Below are 17,649 nucleotides of genomic sequence, written 5' to 3'. Positions count from 1 at the left end.
TTGGCCAAACAACATAGCATTAAGCTGATATTGGTGGTACTCTGCATACCTAATCTAAAAATCATGCAAACAGGACAAAATATAATATAAGACGGAAAAACAATGATGAGTTCAGGCCACTTTGACTCAACAACCATACGTGTCATATCTTTTTTCCCTCTGTGATATCTATATCCTTTCCTTTTGTCTGCCATGTTATTCTAAAACCTCTTTTATCTATTGTTTTCAAGGCTAATCTTGCTAACGGTTTTACAAAGGTCAGTGAGACTCCTCATGGCAGTAAAAGCTGATGGTCTAGATGTGCAACTGGTGTAAATCATTATGATTCTATTAATTAAGGATTTGATCCTATTCTGGATTGTAAGTGTCATCTGGGCTGGGCCAAACTATGGCCAAACTTCTTCATTGGCATGAATGATCATTGCTTTATTATGGAATCCTAGTGCATGTTCACCTATTGGCATGATGGATTCTGTCCCCCAATATCAACAAGCATGCTTCCTGATAGGTCACACATGCATTGAAGGACATGGCTTTTTTGGGATCAGGGATCATATCCTAATTACACCATTACTACAAGGCAGCATAGAGGGATTCTGTAATCAGAATCCCAGACTCCCCCTAATTTGCAAGTAGAAAGGTGGGTGTCCAGTGAACCAATGCAGTCCTGGGGCTGGAGTCCCTAATCAGCTGACTGTGGAGCTTAGAGCCCCACCATGCAGCCAGCATCAGGTAGCATGGTAAAAACTTTGCCATGAATTCAGTTTGAAGTGTTGTGGAAACCAGCCACAACATTTTTACACATTTTTAATGGAATAGTTTGGTGGCATAGTTTCCATTGTATTGCACCGTTAATTGCATAGCATGTTCACAATTATGTCTTAATTATGTTTTAAGTTGAATGTCTTTCAGCACCTATGATTCCCACTGGCTAAAGATCTGAGTATATGACAGGCTGCTTGCAGGTGTCAAGCGGGAGCTAATGAGGGACTCACTTAAGTGGAAGAGGGCTCAGGCTTAACTTATATAGAGCCTACATGGGTCAAGTAGTCTCTCCCCCAGCAACTACAAGGTGAAGAGCTCCTGGCTGCAGAGCAGCAGGGTTCCTAAAGAGACCTGGATTGAGATAAACAACCTTGCAGGCCTGGGAACAGTGGCAAGTTTCATGAATGGAGAAAGACTGGTTTGCAGACAAGTGGCTTTTGTTTTATATTAGCACCTAGAGGGTTTGAGGGCCCTACCATGGTCCATATGCACAGGGAAGGGATGATCCAGGACCAGAGAGTCCAAGGGGGCTGAGTGTATAGACTATGGTATAGCTCCAGGCTGGAAGGTATACTGTGGCAGAGCATCTTTGATGCCTATCACTTTAAGGGCTTAGAGCTAGCAGCAGAACAGCCTGAAGGTGGCTGCACTCCCCAATCAGGAGTCACATGGCTGGCAGGGAACTGCCTGATTGTGGAAGGGGATTCAGCTTCTGGCAATAAGAGCAGGCCTGAGCAGGTGAGCCAGTAGTCTGCTGGCTGCAGCTGTGCAGAGAACACCACCTGGCTGGAGCTGCTGCTCACAACATCTTAGAGGTAATGGCAGGAGCTATGGGGATGGCAGGAGGCTCCTGGTCCTGGAGCATGATGTAAAACTACCCTGCTAGGGCAGGATGGTGTGGTGGGTTCGCCTGTGGCACGGTGGTCCCCAATAAATGCCACACCAGTTGCCTCCCCAGTGAAAGGTGAGGAAGGGGCGCCTTATAGCTCAGCCCCCACATCCTGGTGGGTAACCCCATTGTAGGGACACGCACAGGGGCCATGTACACCTAGGGAGAGGCACTTGCACCCCATGGGTTGCAAGACCCCAGTAGCCCCAGTGAGAGAGGGCAGTAAATTGGCCTCAGTGAGAGGGGGCCAAAGAGTGGCCCCAGTAAGCCATCAGACATTGTGAAGCAGAGTTTTGGGTCAGAGATTAAGAACTTATTTTGGATGTCATCTGCAAGGCATGGGACACAGTATAGGGAAGGTCAGAGCCCTATGCATTGGGGCACTAAGTCAGCAGCCTCCTGCATTTCTACACCAGTTATTTATACAATAAGTCATAGCAGGTGAGATTGGGCAGACTGCCCCAGAGATGGGTGGGTGGGCTGATGCTGAAACCTGGCCCCGAGATGCTCTGCTATCACATATACCCACTGGAAGGTTTGTTCTCTTGAAGGAGCAGATAGCTGCTTCTGCTGTATGTATTTCTTGTATAGTCCAGGGGCTTATGGCTTATGTTGCTGTTTAGTTTGGAAGCTTGGGTGGTGGGAGGCTTGGACTGTAAGGGGTGATTACAGAGGTCCCATTAGTGCCCAGGAGGCCCCATTAGTGCCAGGGGCAGGCTCAAGACCTGAGGTGCTGTTGAGCCTAGAGAGGGGTGGAGTACAGGAGCACAACAAGATAGAGGCCAGGGCCTTGGCATCAGAGAGGTACAGCCATACAGGGGCCAGGGGCTCAGCAGCCAGGAATTAGGGGCCTGGCTATTGAGAGTGATAGATCAAAGCTAGTGCATTAAAGCCAGGTCATATGCAGTGAGCCTAGCCTAGAAGGCCTAGCAAGATTAAAGTGTTGGAAGCCAAGGAGGCCGAGGCTCCAACAGGTGAATAATATTACTGTAACAACTGTGAGGCATGGGACATGGTGTAAGTGAGGTATGGAGCCATGTGGTTAGCCCACAAGTCTATGACCACAAACTGGGTGGTCACTGTAGTAAAATCAGGGCAGCTTCCCACACTCTTATCAATATATTTCCATCAAGGCATGGCAGGAGAGATAGGAAGGTGCCCTAGGGGTGGAGTTGTCACAGTCGTGGAGTCACCAGGGGGCATCACAGCAACCCCTGGGACTCCAACCTTGCAACAGACCCCTAGACAGCATGAAGCCCTGCAAATATATCTCAGCAAGAAACTCACCAGTCTTAGGACAGAAAATGATAATACTTGTGTTGAGGAAGATTGACAAGCTCTAAATGAAACTATTCATGAGGCTTGCACAGAATCAGTTGGCTGTATTACCTGATACCATCCGGCCTGGTTTGACAAAAACAGTGCTAAGATCTAAGCCCTTCTCAATTGGAAGAGAGAAGCTTTCTATGACTAGCAAAACTATCCTATGTCCAGTTAGAACCAGGGGACTTTTCCATGGCTTAAAACTGAAGCCCAGAGGACAATTTGAGAAATCAAGAACAAATGATGGTAAGAGAAGGCAAAAGAAATCCATGAGTTTCTTGACAATCATGACATGCAGAGCTTCTTCAGTGAAATTAAAGCTGCGTTCAGACAAAGCTCTTGCAGACTCACCCTGCTTATATCTTAATAAGGCAGTACACTCCTTAAAGATGAGTCCATCAAAAAACACTGGAAGGATCCCTACCAAAAGTTTTTGAACCAAGAATTGATGGTCATTGATCTTATGAAAGTTTGGCTGCTCAGGGAAATTTATCACCATCCTAAGACTCCTGCATGACCAGGTGACTGCCTCTGTTGTATGCAGTAGCTCCGCTATGGAGTCCTTTGCCATTTGAATTGGCATCAAGCAGGGCTGTACAATTGCAATTCTGTTTTCCATCTTTCTTGCAGTCATCAAGATTCTTATCCATGACCATGTGCCACATGGCATCATCATTGAGTATAAGATAGGGGGGAACCTTTTAATTTTTCCTGCTTCCATGCCAAAACCATAGTTACATTAGCTTTGATTGTAAAGTACATCAGTGGCTGTGCTGCTGTTGCACATACAGAGGAGGACCTACGAACAGCCCTTAACTGCTTTTCTCAAGCATACCAGTGCCTGGGACTGACTCTTAACATTGGAAAACAAAAGTGCTTCACCAGCTCACTCCAGACCAGTTAACTCAGCAAAGATTCTCATGGACAGACAGCAGCTGGAGAATGTTGAACACTTTGAATATGTCAGTAGCCATCTCTTAAAGAAGCCCAGCATTGATGAGGAGATCCAGTACAGGTTTCCCTTACTTTATGCTGTACATGGGTTCCTGGAAAAAGGCACATACCTCAAACTTGCATAAAGGGAACCCACTTTACAATGTAACAAATAGGGATATGTTCAAACATCTTGACTCTTCAATCCATTTCTACCACTTTTACAAAACAATTTTGGTACTCACCAATAGCAGACAGTACACACAAGCACAGGTTGGTGGTGAATGTTACCATAATGGGAATGGCAGCTACAGAACACGTGTCACAGCAAGGAGCAAGGAGCACAGATCCACACAGGAGACTATGTTTTGGTGTGTGTCATTCTCACAATGCACTGCACAAAGCAGCTGACTTCAGGCTTCCACCACACTGATCTCATAAGAGTGAATTCATCTCGCATATAACAAATTTTTGATATTAGAAGGTCATCACATAAGAGCAAATTCCCACATACAGAATCAGCATAAAGCAAAGGAAACCTGTATAGTGTGTCATCTCCTCCTTCAGAAGACTGTATCATCATGTGTTCAACAATCCCAGCATCAGGTCTTGAGTGTTATATTTTTATCATATACCTTTCTCATCTCAAGTGCTGTGCTAAACAGCAATACTCCTGGGAAGTGCCAACATATTAACAGTTCTGGCAAGCTTATTGGGGTTTAAATCTGGGTTCTAGTTAAAGAGATCAATTAACATATTTAGAACAGTTTCAATGATCCACTCTAGGGTCTTTATTCTTTTAAAGAATAAAAAAAATCAATTCAAGTAAAAAAGTGTGTGTGTGACTCTCAGGTTTAAAGGATATATAAAGGAATGTATTGAATAGTTTGAACTCTGTGAAAGCTCATCACTTTTTGGCATAGTCTTCAGCTGTAAGATTTGACTTCTACAGGGTTGCACAGGGCTGACTAATACCATGTATCACTGGTGTTCTACTAATCTAAATCACACTTGATTTGTCCTACATTCAGACATTATTAAATCTTTATGAGCTGTTTGCCAGTTTCTGGCTCTGGAGGCTCCTATACAAAGTGTAGATGCATGCAATTTTGCTGATTCAACTTCTGTTCAATAGCAGGTTGAAGCATACTGAATTTTGTTCGTAAAAGAGAGTTTAATTTTCTTGTAAAACAATAACCACTATGTTTGCTTTGTTCGATAAACTACAAGTAACTCTATTTATTATTCTACTACCCCTTGTCAACACCTCCTACCTCTTCACTCTGGTTCTGATCACTAGCTCCAGCCTTCATCTTGAGTTCATTGATCATCTGCCCTCTGTCCCACCCACCGGCCCCCCATCTAACAGTGTTTTAGCTATTTTTCCTTTTGTATCTTCCTTGAAATTAGACTAAAAATCCATAATGGAAGCTCAGTTATAAAGGACAAATATTAAAGGGAGCACAGAAGGGTTTAGGTGTAGGTTCCAACTCATCCTAAATCACAGTGTTAAAAAAATACTGTTTAACTGAAAAATACTATCTTGACTGAGGGATTTGAAAGGTGTCCTAACAACTTGTGATTAGGGAAAATTAAATCTAGGTGTAGATAACAGACTCCACTGAGGCACAGAGTGCTTGATCCTTCTGTGGTATAGGTGTTTTCCTACAATGCAGGTTCATCAGTCATCCAACTGCTCTGGCATACACTCTGGTTCAGTCATATATGGACATTGCATTTAGACTCATTTACACAACTAGGTGTACGTATCTGAGCCCAAGTTTCAATTTAAAGTGTGCTTCAACCCACACATTTTTCAGTAAGGATGCAACTAAAGTTCTCCAGTATCATCTCATAATTCATTAACTCTGGCTAGACTAAAAAAAACTAGAAAGTGCCTACTGGAAGGCACAGAATAGCAACTGCAATGGAGCTACTTCCTGTGTGCCTGCCCCTCTACAAGCAGTTTAACTGGTTGCTCATCACCACCTGAAGTCCTACATGAAGGGCTGTTAAAAAAGGATAGTATTATATTTTTTTTTAAATTATGACCCTAACGATATCATGAACAACCCTCACCCTAGTGGACAGTACACTCCTGGACAGATGCCAAGCAAGGCATGTAACCGGTTTGCCTAGTGGATGTCCTGGGTTCAGAGGTTCTGGAGCCTTACCCAACAGCCAGTTGCATAGCATTTACCATCTTTGTACTATTACAAAGTATTCTGAATTACAAAGAATACAAAATAGGGGGAAGTGATTTCTGAATTATTACTGTTGTTTGGGTTATTACATGCCATGGAATGATTTTAGTTTTAGTTAAGGGCAGGAATAGGAAGAGACAGTTATATGCTCAGTTTTGGGGGGGGAAAGAGCGCTAAAATGGAATGTAAGGACTATTTTGGCATCTCCCTAGTCTATAAAATATGGCACAAGCATCAATGCCCTTTAATGTAGTTTGGAAAATACTTGAATCATTGCAAAATTTTAGGATGGGATTAATTTAAATGACATCCACTGACTTTTTAAATATAGTGATGATAAAATGTCATAGGAGACAGAATAGTATAGAAGGTGACAAAAGGCATTTGAGAAGCATCAAGCAAATGGGACTTAAGACCAATGAAGATAACATGAATATGTGGTTGTGAATCAAAAAGTCAACTTTAATAGTCAATAACCATAGCTATTAAGAAGTTAGGCAATCTAAATGCCAACAGATATTAACTACTAATAACAATATGATGAGGAAGGAAATGACGGCACAGGTATGAAGTAGACTTGACTATTGCTTTTCTCTGTTGAGAATTTTTAGCTCCAAACAACTTCTGGGAAAATCCAAGCATCGGACATACCAGAATACTGTAATGTCCATTGTTTTTATAAAAATATGAGACTGGACATTTACTAAAAAGGAAGACAGGAAACTAAGTACTTTCAAAAGTAAAATGTTGAGGTGAGCTTTTTACCATTAAAGGAGAATAGCAGGTGCAGAAGAAGCTCTAACATGGAATTGGAGGAGGTCTTTGAAGAACATAGTGAAATCCAAACAACTTTAATGGATCAGTTAGGATGACAGAAGACAGACCAGCCAAGATGCTCTTGGAATACTGTTCCCCTGGTGTTCAACTCTGTGACTGACCAAGTCTAAATTGTAAGTTAAAGAAGTTATGGGCCTATTGTATTGTCTCTGAGGCTGTACTCTGACTCAGGAAAAGGCACAATGATATAAAAAGGCAAGTAAGGAATTCCTTTGCCTTACCTTAACTAAAGAGGTCTTTTACTGCTATAAAAGAAAAATGCACATCAGTTACAACATGCTTGTTAACATCATGTCTTTTTATACATCACCTCCTTTATACCCATATACATTACTGTATAATTTTGCGTTGAATATTTTCTATTTTATGCTATTCTATTCTACTCTATTGTATGTAGGTGCTCATACTATAATACTACCTGAATTCCTTCCAGTGGATCAAAAAGAGACCGAACTAATATCTGTCACAGAGCTTGTTCCTTTTCTCCCTGCTTTTATAATAAATAATAAAAATGTACAACAGCAATCACAAGACAAGGCACTTATGACTGTCTAGGAGTTTATATATAGGAAACTGGTCAGATTTTCCAAAGTTTAAGAGCACAACAGCTTTCCCCAACCTGTTTTATCTTTGAAAGTCAAACCCTAAGTCATCTCTTGATATATGTCCATTCATTTTAATGGAGTTAAAATAGGCATACATGAATCTATTCTTCATAGATTCTTCTGCACAGTTCTTGTGCATCCATTTATTTGGGCTCTAATATGCAGTGCATATTCTATGCTGTCATATTCTAAATGTGGATGGAGACATTGAAAAGAAGTGAAAACAGGGTATTAGAAAGCAAAAAAAACCCCCAAAACAAACCAACTGAATCCTTGCCTGCTACATCTTCTGATATTCCCACTGTATAAATACTTTTTCTCTTACTGTTGTTTTCCAAATCCTTCACCAACCCCTGCATCTCCTTTAAAATTTTTACAGCCAATTTATTTTATTTTATTTTATTGTTTAAGTTTCTGCTTCAGTCTAGTTACTTCACTTCCTCCAAGGTACTAGAATTGTTTTCACTCCTTTCACTAACCTGCTTAATTTACCTTTAAATACTATAAAAATAACATCAAGGTTCACATAATCTCAAGAGTCCTATGCATTGACAGTGCATAAGTGTTATGAGTGGTGGGGCACAACTCCACACCACCACCACCTCTGCTGCTGCCAGCCATTGGCTCTGGCTGCAGCCCCATGCCCAGTACAGAAATCATGTTGATGCCAACACCCTCACTGCTGCTGTGCCCTGGCTCCAGCTTGCCTGCAAAGGCCTTGGTGAAAGCAAAAGTGCCACATTGGGAGGGCACATGACCCCCTGCCCCCCAGCCCTGTACTCTTGCTAACACATTGCCAATGCTTCTATGAGATGCTACATTAGACTGGGGCTACATCACCTGTTGTTGTTGGAGCGGGGTGGGGGTTAGCACTGCCTTTTATGTTATTTTCCCATACTCAATGTAAAAAAAAAATTCAAAGACATTGCAATAACCTTGTCTGTAAAAAATGAGCTATCTCAAATATATTTTAGGCAAAAGGCTTTCACCAAGGTTTTTTCATGGATTCACTAAGGGCAAGTTGTGCCTGACCAAACTGATGGCCTGTTGTGATGAGATGACTGGCTCTGTGGATGTGGGGACAGCAGTGGATGTCATATACCTTTTATTTTAGCAAGGCTTTTGATATTGTCCCCCACAGCATTCTCACAAGCAAGCTAAGAAAGTATGGGTTGGATGAATGGGCTGTTAGGTACATAGAAAAATAGCTGGATCATTCATCTTGAAGGGTAGGAATAAATGGCTCTATGTCTAGTTGGCAGCTGGTAGCAAATGAAGTGCACCAGGAATCAGTCCTGGGGCTGATTTCATTCAATATCTTCATCCATGACCTGGAAGATGGGATAGACTGCAACCTTGGGAAGCCTGTGGATGACACCAGTCTGGGGGGAACAGTAGATATGCTGGAGTGTAGGGCTAGGATTCAAAGAGACCCCGACAAATTGGAGGACTGGGCCAAAAGAAATTGTATAGGCTGCATCCAGATGAGTATGGCCATGTGGTATGTGGTGCCACAGGCATGTCTGTAGCACCACATACCACATATTAAGCTGTTCTTCCCACTGCAAGGGAACAACATGGTGGGGGGGGGTGAGGTTGTGAATGTTTTTCATAGATTTCATAGATTTCATAGACATTAGGGCTGGAAGGGACCTTGGAAGATCATCAAGTTCAGCCCCCTGCCCGAAGGGCAGGAAGTCAGATGGGGTCATAGAATCCCAGCAAGATTAGCATCCAATTTGCTCTTGAAGGTGTTCAGTTTAGGTTCTCGAACCTCCTCTGATGGCAGGCTGTTTCAGACCTTGGGGGCTTGGACAGTAAAGAAATTCTTTCTTATGTCCAGCCTGAAACGGTCTTGCAGTAGTTTATGATCATTCGACCTCATCATCCCTTGGGGCACTCTGGTGAACACACGTTCCCCCAGATACTCATGGTCACCCCTTATAAACTTATAGGTGGCCATCAGATCACCCCTGAGCCTGCACTTTTCCAAGCTAAAGACCCCCATGGCTCTCAGCCTGTCATCATAAGGTCTGTTTTCCTGAGCTCTGATCATGCACGTGGATCTTCTCTGGACTCTCTCAAGCTTCTCCACATCCTTTTTGAATTGTAGAGCCCAAAACTGGACGCAGTACTCCAGCTGTGACCTCACCAAGGCTGAGTACAAGGAGAGAATGATGTCCTGGGATTTGCTTGAGAAGCATCTATGGATTCAAGCCAGCATTTTGGTCGCTTTAGTAACCACAGCATTGCATTGCAGGTTTATATTCATCTTGTGGTCAGTGATGACCCCCAAGTCTCTTTCTTCCATAATGCTATCCAGGGTAGCACTGCCGAGCCTATAAGGATGCTGCAGGTTTTTCCTCCCAAAGTGGAGAACCTTGTATTTTTCAGTGTTAAACACCATCAGGTTCCCGTCCTCCCATTTGCTAAGCCTGTGTAGGTCAGCCTGGATCGCCCTCCTGTCTTCATGTGTGGATGCTTTGCCCCAAATTTTGGTGTCATCGTCGAACTTGGCCAGTCCACTTCTGACTCCAATGTCTACATCATTAATGAAGATGTTGAACAATATGGGTCCAAGGACAGAGCCTTGTGTAACCCCACTGGTCACAGGAGTGGAAAAAAAGATGGAAAAAAAACACAAAAAAAAGTGGACTGGCACATGCAAAGGCAGTGCGCACTACCCAAAACTGGAACCTGGCCAGTTGAAGCCACACTCCGGCTGCTAGCCAGACTCTGAGCGGTGGGATCACCATGGCTGTAGGCCCTGGAGTGAGTCCCCCAGAACCCCAAGTAAGGCTGGTGGAGCCAAGCCCAGTGCTGGCCTCAGCCTCCCCTTCCCCACCCAGGATAACCTGCTGTGTGCTAGATGAAGAGGGGCACAGGTGTTCCTTGGGGACAACTAGTGGTGGCACAAGATGTGCCACCGCTAGTTGTTTTCAAGGGTCTAAATGTCTACATTTGTGTGGCTATGACCACAAAGTTCACTAAGGACAAGTACAAAAACCTGAACTTAGAATAGGAAAATCCCATGCACTGGTACAGCCTGGGGACTGAATGGCTAAGCAGCAGCTCTAAAGAAAAGGACCTGGGTCTTACAGTGGACAATAAACTGAATATGAGCCAAAAGTATGCCCTTGTTGCCAAGAAGGCTTACAGCATACTGGGCTGAATTAGTAGGAGTGTTGCCAGCAGGTCAAGAGGAGTGATTCTTCCCCTTTGTTCAGCACTAGTGAGGCCACATCTGTGTCCAGTTTTGATCCCCCACTACAGAAAGGATGTGGGCAGATTGAGTAGAGTCCAGCTGAGGGCAGCAAAAATGGTGAGGGAGCTGGGGCACATGACTTATGACGAGAAGCTGAGGCAACTGGGCTTCCTTAGTCTGGAGAAGAGAAGATGGAGAGGGGATTTAATAACAGTCTTTAGCAACCTGAAGGGCTGTTTCAAAGAGTTGGAGTGAGACTGTTGTGTTTGGTGGCAGATAACAGGAAGGAGCTTAGTCTTAGGTTGCAGGAAGGGAAGTAAAGGTTAGATATTAGGAAAAAACTGTCTCATTAGGAGGGTAGTAAAGCACTGGAACAAGCTACCCAGAGAGGTAAAATCTCAGTTCTTAGAGGTTTTTAAGACCTGTTAGACAAAGCTTTGGCTGGGATGATATAGTTGAGGATGGTCCTGCTTTGAGCAGGAGGTTGAACTAGATGACTCCTGAGATCCTTCCCTAGCCTAATTTTCCATGATTCTATTAGTCTTTATTTCAGAAGCACCAGGAAAACTTAATGTAACCCTTTCTCTTAGACCTTCCCCATGTCACACTTATCCAAATACAAGTTTCCTTCGGTTTATGCTGTACATGTGTTCCTGGAAAAAAGCACATAACTCAAATTTGCATAAAGGGAGCCCACTTTACAACATAACAAATAGGGATACATTCCAAGTCCTCGACTGTACTGACCCAAGACTCATTTCTACCACTTTTACAAGACAGTTTCGGTACTCACCAACACCAGATTGTACACACAAGCCCAGGGCACTATCATAATGGGGATGGCAACTACAGAAACATGTGTTGCAGGCAACGAGTGAGGAGCACAGATCCACACAAGAGACTATATTTTGGTGCGGGTCACTCCCACAATGCACCGCACAAAGCAGCTGTGGGCTTCCACTACACCGATTGCATAAGAGTGAATTTACCTTCCATATAACAATTTTTTGATATAAAAGGGTCACTGCATAAAAGCGAATTCACACATACAGAACCCACATAAAGTGAGGGAAACCTGTCTTTAATTATTACTGTTTTTGAATAACTTTGTAAAACTGACTGAAATGCTAGATACGTTTTTACAATATGAAGGAGCATGAAAGAAAAACTTAACTCTGAATAGTATAGGAAAACCAATCTAACAGCCTTAGATTTTAGCCAGGGTCATAGAGAATTCTGAAAAGACAGAAAACACTAGACTCTAATTAGTATCTTTCTCTTTCTTTCTACATCTACATCTATATCTACATCTACAATTTACCTGAACAGAGATAGTCTGCAGGTTAGCAGGGTTACTTACTGTATTCCAACAGCACATGAGAGAGTGATGCCCCTAGCTTCCTCTCTAGCTGCCTTTGATTCCCATGCCAAACAACTCATTTCCAGTTGGCAAAACCATGGGCAACCTTCAGCAGAATACAAGATTAGGATTTGAATTTACATGTCTGTAACGTATGACAAAGAACCTATATTCCCATGTAAATATACATTTTTATATCTACATCTCTTTATCTTATCTGTAGCTAATTTCAGTGTGAACATGTTCTTTAGTTGTCATTATTAACATAGATGACATTTCCAGAGAGTCCCTATATTTATCTATATAATAGACAATTGACCATCAAGAATGACAGGGGGGCAGGGGGCGAGGGGGCTGGGTTGGAGTGCTGCCACCTAACACCCCATGCTGCTGTTGTTCTGTCTCTTGCAGGAAGTGGGGTGGTGGACCCAAGGTCAGCATTGCTGGCCTCGGCTCCCCCACTCCATCCGGTCTTCGGTGCAGCTTGCAGAGAGCGGGGTGGGGGAGCTGAGGCCAGTGCTGTGATAAAGGAAAGGTAAGATCTTCCCATCCTTTTGCCTAAGGCCCTGTTGGTTAGGCCACTTGCCAAGGGAAGCAGAAGACTCAGGTGCAAGGTCCAGCCTACCCAGAGTAGTTCTGAACCTGTACCTAACATTGCCTAGTGAAATGTTGCAACCACCAGGCCATAGATAAGCAACTGTTACCAGTCTTGCTCTTAAAGCTATCCCACTGCACCTTGCATTTACTTTTCATTGGCCAAACTGGACCAAAGACATTTCTGTCCCATTTGGAGAAAGGGCTCAGGCTAGAACCCTGTCCTTCCTCTCATTCAGGAAAGCATCTCTCTCTAAGCCATATGCTCTACAGCTTGTTCTCTTCCTTTAGTTCATACACATCTCCAGCTCTTGGCAGCCCAGTGGGCCAGTTTCAAAAGAAGGGTGTAGAAAATACATAGGTATGGCTAGCTTATGGCTTGGTAGTTCAAATACTTTATTAGCAAATTGAAGATGGAAGTTCAATCCTCTTTGGGGAGTTCTAACTTGGCATGGGCCAAACTTTTTGGCAGGCGTGCCACAGATTAGTCCCACATCCTCCTGAAGTACTCTTCCAATTCCCTTCCCTTTTTGCAGTCTGCTCCTGACCCTGCGCTTTCTGACGAAGATGCTGCTCTGTTTTCTGCTTCTTAACTTCTACTCCCTGCCTAATCTGATGTTCTTCTCCCTGTTACTGTGCTGCCTCTGCTGTCCCCATACAATCTTTTGGTTTCACATACAAAGGCTGCCCATGCCACCCAAGCCAGCTGTTCTGCAGGTTGGCCATCCTTGCTTTAGAATATGGGTATGCTGCGACCTGGGCAACTCTTGTATCCACTCACTACTTGGCTAAAAGGTGGAAGGGACCTACTTCGGCTGACAATCTTTGGCCTTTCCTACAGATAAGAAAATAGTCCCTTTTTTGATTTTTAGCAACGAAACATTTTATGCTTTTTAACAAAAGCCTGGGAGGCTCCTCTCTCAACCTCGTATAAACCAAAAAGAAGTGTTTTTTTCAAATGTTTTTGTAACAACATATTTTTCTTCCACGTCTAGTAGCAACAGAGGAGTATTTTCAAACTGGTAATACATTAATTATACCAGAAGCAGCCAGTCTGTTCTGTTTTCATTGGCCATCCTCTGATCTCATTTTCTAACTATTGGCTCGGTGCATTATATTGCAGGGATCTGTTGAAGTAAACCACGGCTGTGACACACTGCTGTGCTCTTGCTGTAACTACATCTTACCTCTTGGGCTCATTAAGCTTTCATTGTCAGACCCCTGGCCTATTCTCAGTTCTTTGCAGTGCCTTTGGGAATGGGCATTACAGTTCCCTTGCTCTGACTCACTGCTTAAGTCATTGCCTCTACCTTTGCTCAAAGCCCGTTAGGTTTAGAGTTCATGGTCTATTCCCTTGGTTATTTCCAATAGTTATTATTCCCAAGGAAACAATCACAGTGATCCTGGTCATGATGTTTCAGTTAAAAGTTGATTTATTAGAAAAAATCATTAAAATAAATGCACATCTGCCTCAGATTAGTATTGGTAGCATATCATGGGCTGGATAAAACCTTCACTTGAAAAATGGTATACTATTACCTTGATATCTGAAATAATACAGAATCCTTCTCTTCTTTTTAACCACACTTGTCTTAATAGCTCAAACTCATTTTTTGAATAGGGGAAAGGACTACTATACTGCTTATGGAGGAGGAATAGTGGCATTAAATTTACCTTGACTCTCTTACACCATCTAGGCGCAGCTCCACAAGTGGAAATATGCATTTTCCCAGGGACAAATAGCAGTGGCATGTATTTCTGCCTCTCCTACCTGTTCCATGCACTGTGGCACATGTCAAATTGCCACCAGCGGGGTAGGGGAGGCTGGGGCCACCACCTGGGCTAGCCCTAGAAGCCTTACTTGGTGGCCATCCAGACTCTGGTTGTGGGAGGCCTATGCTGCTGCCACGTCTGCTTGAACCACTTCTTTTTGGAGCACTTATTTTAGACACTGAGATTTCCCGGTATCTGATTTTGCTACTGCGCTGCAAATATTCAGCATGGCAAATAGATTAACATGCACCACGTGTGTTTTGCAGCACTTTGTATTCCCACTCATGGGAATATGACCTGTGGTGCATTGCACTTGGAGAGACAAGCTATACCTATGATGAAAGAAAGCGTGAGCGTTGCAGTTTTACCCAGCTACTGATAAGAGACCCTTCCATTAGTTGGTCACAGCCCACCCCTAAGAAAGGAACCTGCCTATTGAACTTTACATTATGATCCTATAGCCAGTCACTATTGACTCTTGAAAATTTCTGTAGATATCTACTAGTCTCTGCTGTATGTGGTATCAGTAACAAATAGACCAACACACCTGTTCCAAACACAGTGTGCTAGGTATTTTATATTTTTCAACTGGAGTTTCCAAACCTTAAATACCATAGGACTTTTGCATTGTGTAAAACTTTCTGTCTTTCAATCATAGACACAGAGACTAGGAGTTTGGAGTAAAATCTAACCAAAGCCAGTGACTCTGGCACTCTTGCTTTCTATACCCCAAACCACATTTGTGGCTTCTTTCTGGGTGAGCAGCAAGACATTTTGTCTTCTTTTTACATTTCTACCTGGTTTAGTTAATGAATCTTTGCGAATGGAGGTTAGAAGGCTTACAATTTTTTACATAATTTCTACAGGGGCTTTAGTTTCTACTTATGTATTAGGTTCTATTGTCCTTGGTTTCTAAGGCTCTCTGTATTTTGTCCCTGCGTATCTTGTGTTAGGAGTCCAGAGGCTTTTGTGCTGTGTGTTTCCTATAACATATTATTTAGTATTAATCATCTGAACACACTTTTTTGTTGCTCAGAATCCTACTCTGACAACAGGAAACACTTTTAGGCACTTCCCTGGCAACTTTTACAACCCTCAAATTCTTAAAACAGGCAATGCTAAGGGTCTAATTCTGATTCTGAGCACTTACGAAGATGTGCCAAAAGCCTGGCATTTGCATCAACTACCATGAGATGTGACGATGTGCTTTTTTAGGATTCAACCCAGGATCACGTGTGCAAATGGCATGGTTTCCTATGACAGAATGCAGTAAAAATATTAAGACAAAGTTGAAATTTGCTAATCACATGTGGTGCCTGTGCACATGCTGCTCAGCTGGTCTGTTGCACTGTAATCACAGTGCATCAGAGCAGACTTGATTAATCAGTTAATCCAGTATGCTACAGAGTGGTAATTACCATGCTCCAGCCAACCTCCATGTCTCATGTATCAGCGTCCCTGTGCTTTAAAACGGTGGTGGGGCACTTGAACTAAAGCTTGTAGAACGAGCTTTAGTTCAAGTAACCTTACCACCATTTTGAAGCGCGGGGACGCTGACACATGAGACACTGTGGTGCTTTAATTAGAACAGTTCTCAGATCCACTGTAATTAACGCCCCCTCTTTCACCCTCCCCCCGGAGTACATGTAAAAGTTCCCCATATATAATAATCACAATAGACTTTTAAGAAGCATGCTCATGCCAAAAGTAAAATTCTTGGAAACAATGGAAAGATAAGTCCGGTGTTATCCAAAAAGGTGAGCAAAGAAGGCAAAATCCACATTTTTAACATTTTCTCCCTAATTGCTATTATTTTAGGTTATTTTAACAGCAAACATTCCATCACAGCTATGTCAATATAGCCATAGAACTCATCTCAGTACTAGTGTCTTTTGCTTATGAACCATGAAAGAATGATCTCCATTCAGACACAATTTAATTGAATTCTCAAACAAGAAAGAGTCTTTCCTAACATCCTAACCTTCCTGAAAAACTAAAATAGGGTCAAACAGATTTAAAGAGTCATTTAAGATTATGTTTTCATTTATCTCAGTTACACTCAGAGGAACTCTATTCCAGATGGTAACCTTAACCTTTACAAAAAAACTGTCAATCTTTGGAGGCTTTTTCAATGAGATCCACATATACCTGATATTTTGGTGGTCAGGAATTTCCTGTTATCTCACCACCTATGGTATATACTTGGCATCGTTTTCTTTGAATTTGTTTAATAGCAAGGGAAATTAAGTTAATTACAAAATCTTGACATTGGTCATAATACTATGTTGGAATACCCTGCAAATTCTTAGCTGTGTATAGGTCAGAATAGGAAGACAGATTAAGATTGAATGATTTCTTAAAGATGTAAGATTGGCCCCTAACACCTCAAAAGAAGTTATTTACTAGTGCTAATTATAAAACTTGTAAAATATTATTTTAATGTTGTTATTAAACACTCAATATACTTTAGTTAATATCACTGTCTTGGAGAGGCTAGGGCGATGCGAACGCCACGGTGCACAGTTGACAGCCTAGAGGTCACAAGTTGGAGGTCATAGTAGAAATGCTCACAGTGCAGCCCTGTCAGATTCCAACAAATCTGCAAAGTCTGCTAAATACCTTGCCACAAGGACACAGAAGGCAAAAGAACTGTTTTGGAATCACAGATACTTAATTTTTTATTGCTTGCTTTACAGGGTTCCTTTGTCCTAGTTATAGGTATATGAAAATTATACTGATGTTAACACTTTTTTCAAGGTCATATAGGGGATTTATCTATCTATTTAAATATTGAGAACCCTTGTCATAATCCTTTCTTTGTTGTTTTTGACCCAATGAGCCCTTTCTCCAGAATTAGGTTCCAATACACATCTAAACAGAGAAGCCTTTTTTAACTGATGTCAATAGACGATCATTGTGTCATAACTGAGTGAACATTTTTGTGTGTTTAAATAGCAGTAGCACAGGGAAAGCTGTGCTGAAAAGAAAAAGGTTAGTAGTTTTGAACTGTGTATAATTGATGATGGAAATTTAATCTAACCAGTAACTTGTACATACTTAATTATAACTAAGGTCTGGCACAGCTTTTATAGTGTGTCAGGGTGGAAAGGCAGAGATTCAACATGATTACAAAAAATATTTAATTTATTATTAAAATATTA

The 17,649-nt window shown here is 42.3% G+C and overlaps 1 long non-coding RNA gene across 1 annotated transcript; it reads left to right on the top strand.

Moving 5' to 3' along the window:
• Window positions 1-3,993: 3,993 nt before the first annotated feature.
• Window positions 3,994-17,356, top strand: LOC109312246. The gene is made up of 3 exons (XR_002101777.1): window positions 3,994-4,092; window positions 11,893-11,896; window positions 17,346-17,356. It is a non-coding gene; the product is annotated as an uncharacterized LOC109312246 (long non-coding RNA).
• The last annotated feature ends 293 nt before the right edge of the window (window positions 17,357-17,649 follow it).

The sequence above is a fragment of the Crocodylus porosus genome, unplaced genomic scaffold (genome assembly GCF_001723895.1).
Source record: "Crocodylus porosus isolate Cpor-Errol unplaced genomic scaffold, CroPor_comp1, whole genome shotgun sequence".
NCBI lineage: Eukaryota > Metazoa > Chordata > Crocodylia > Crocodylidae > Crocodylus > Crocodylus porosus.
This window is presented reverse-complemented; position numbering and strand designations above follow the sequence as displayed.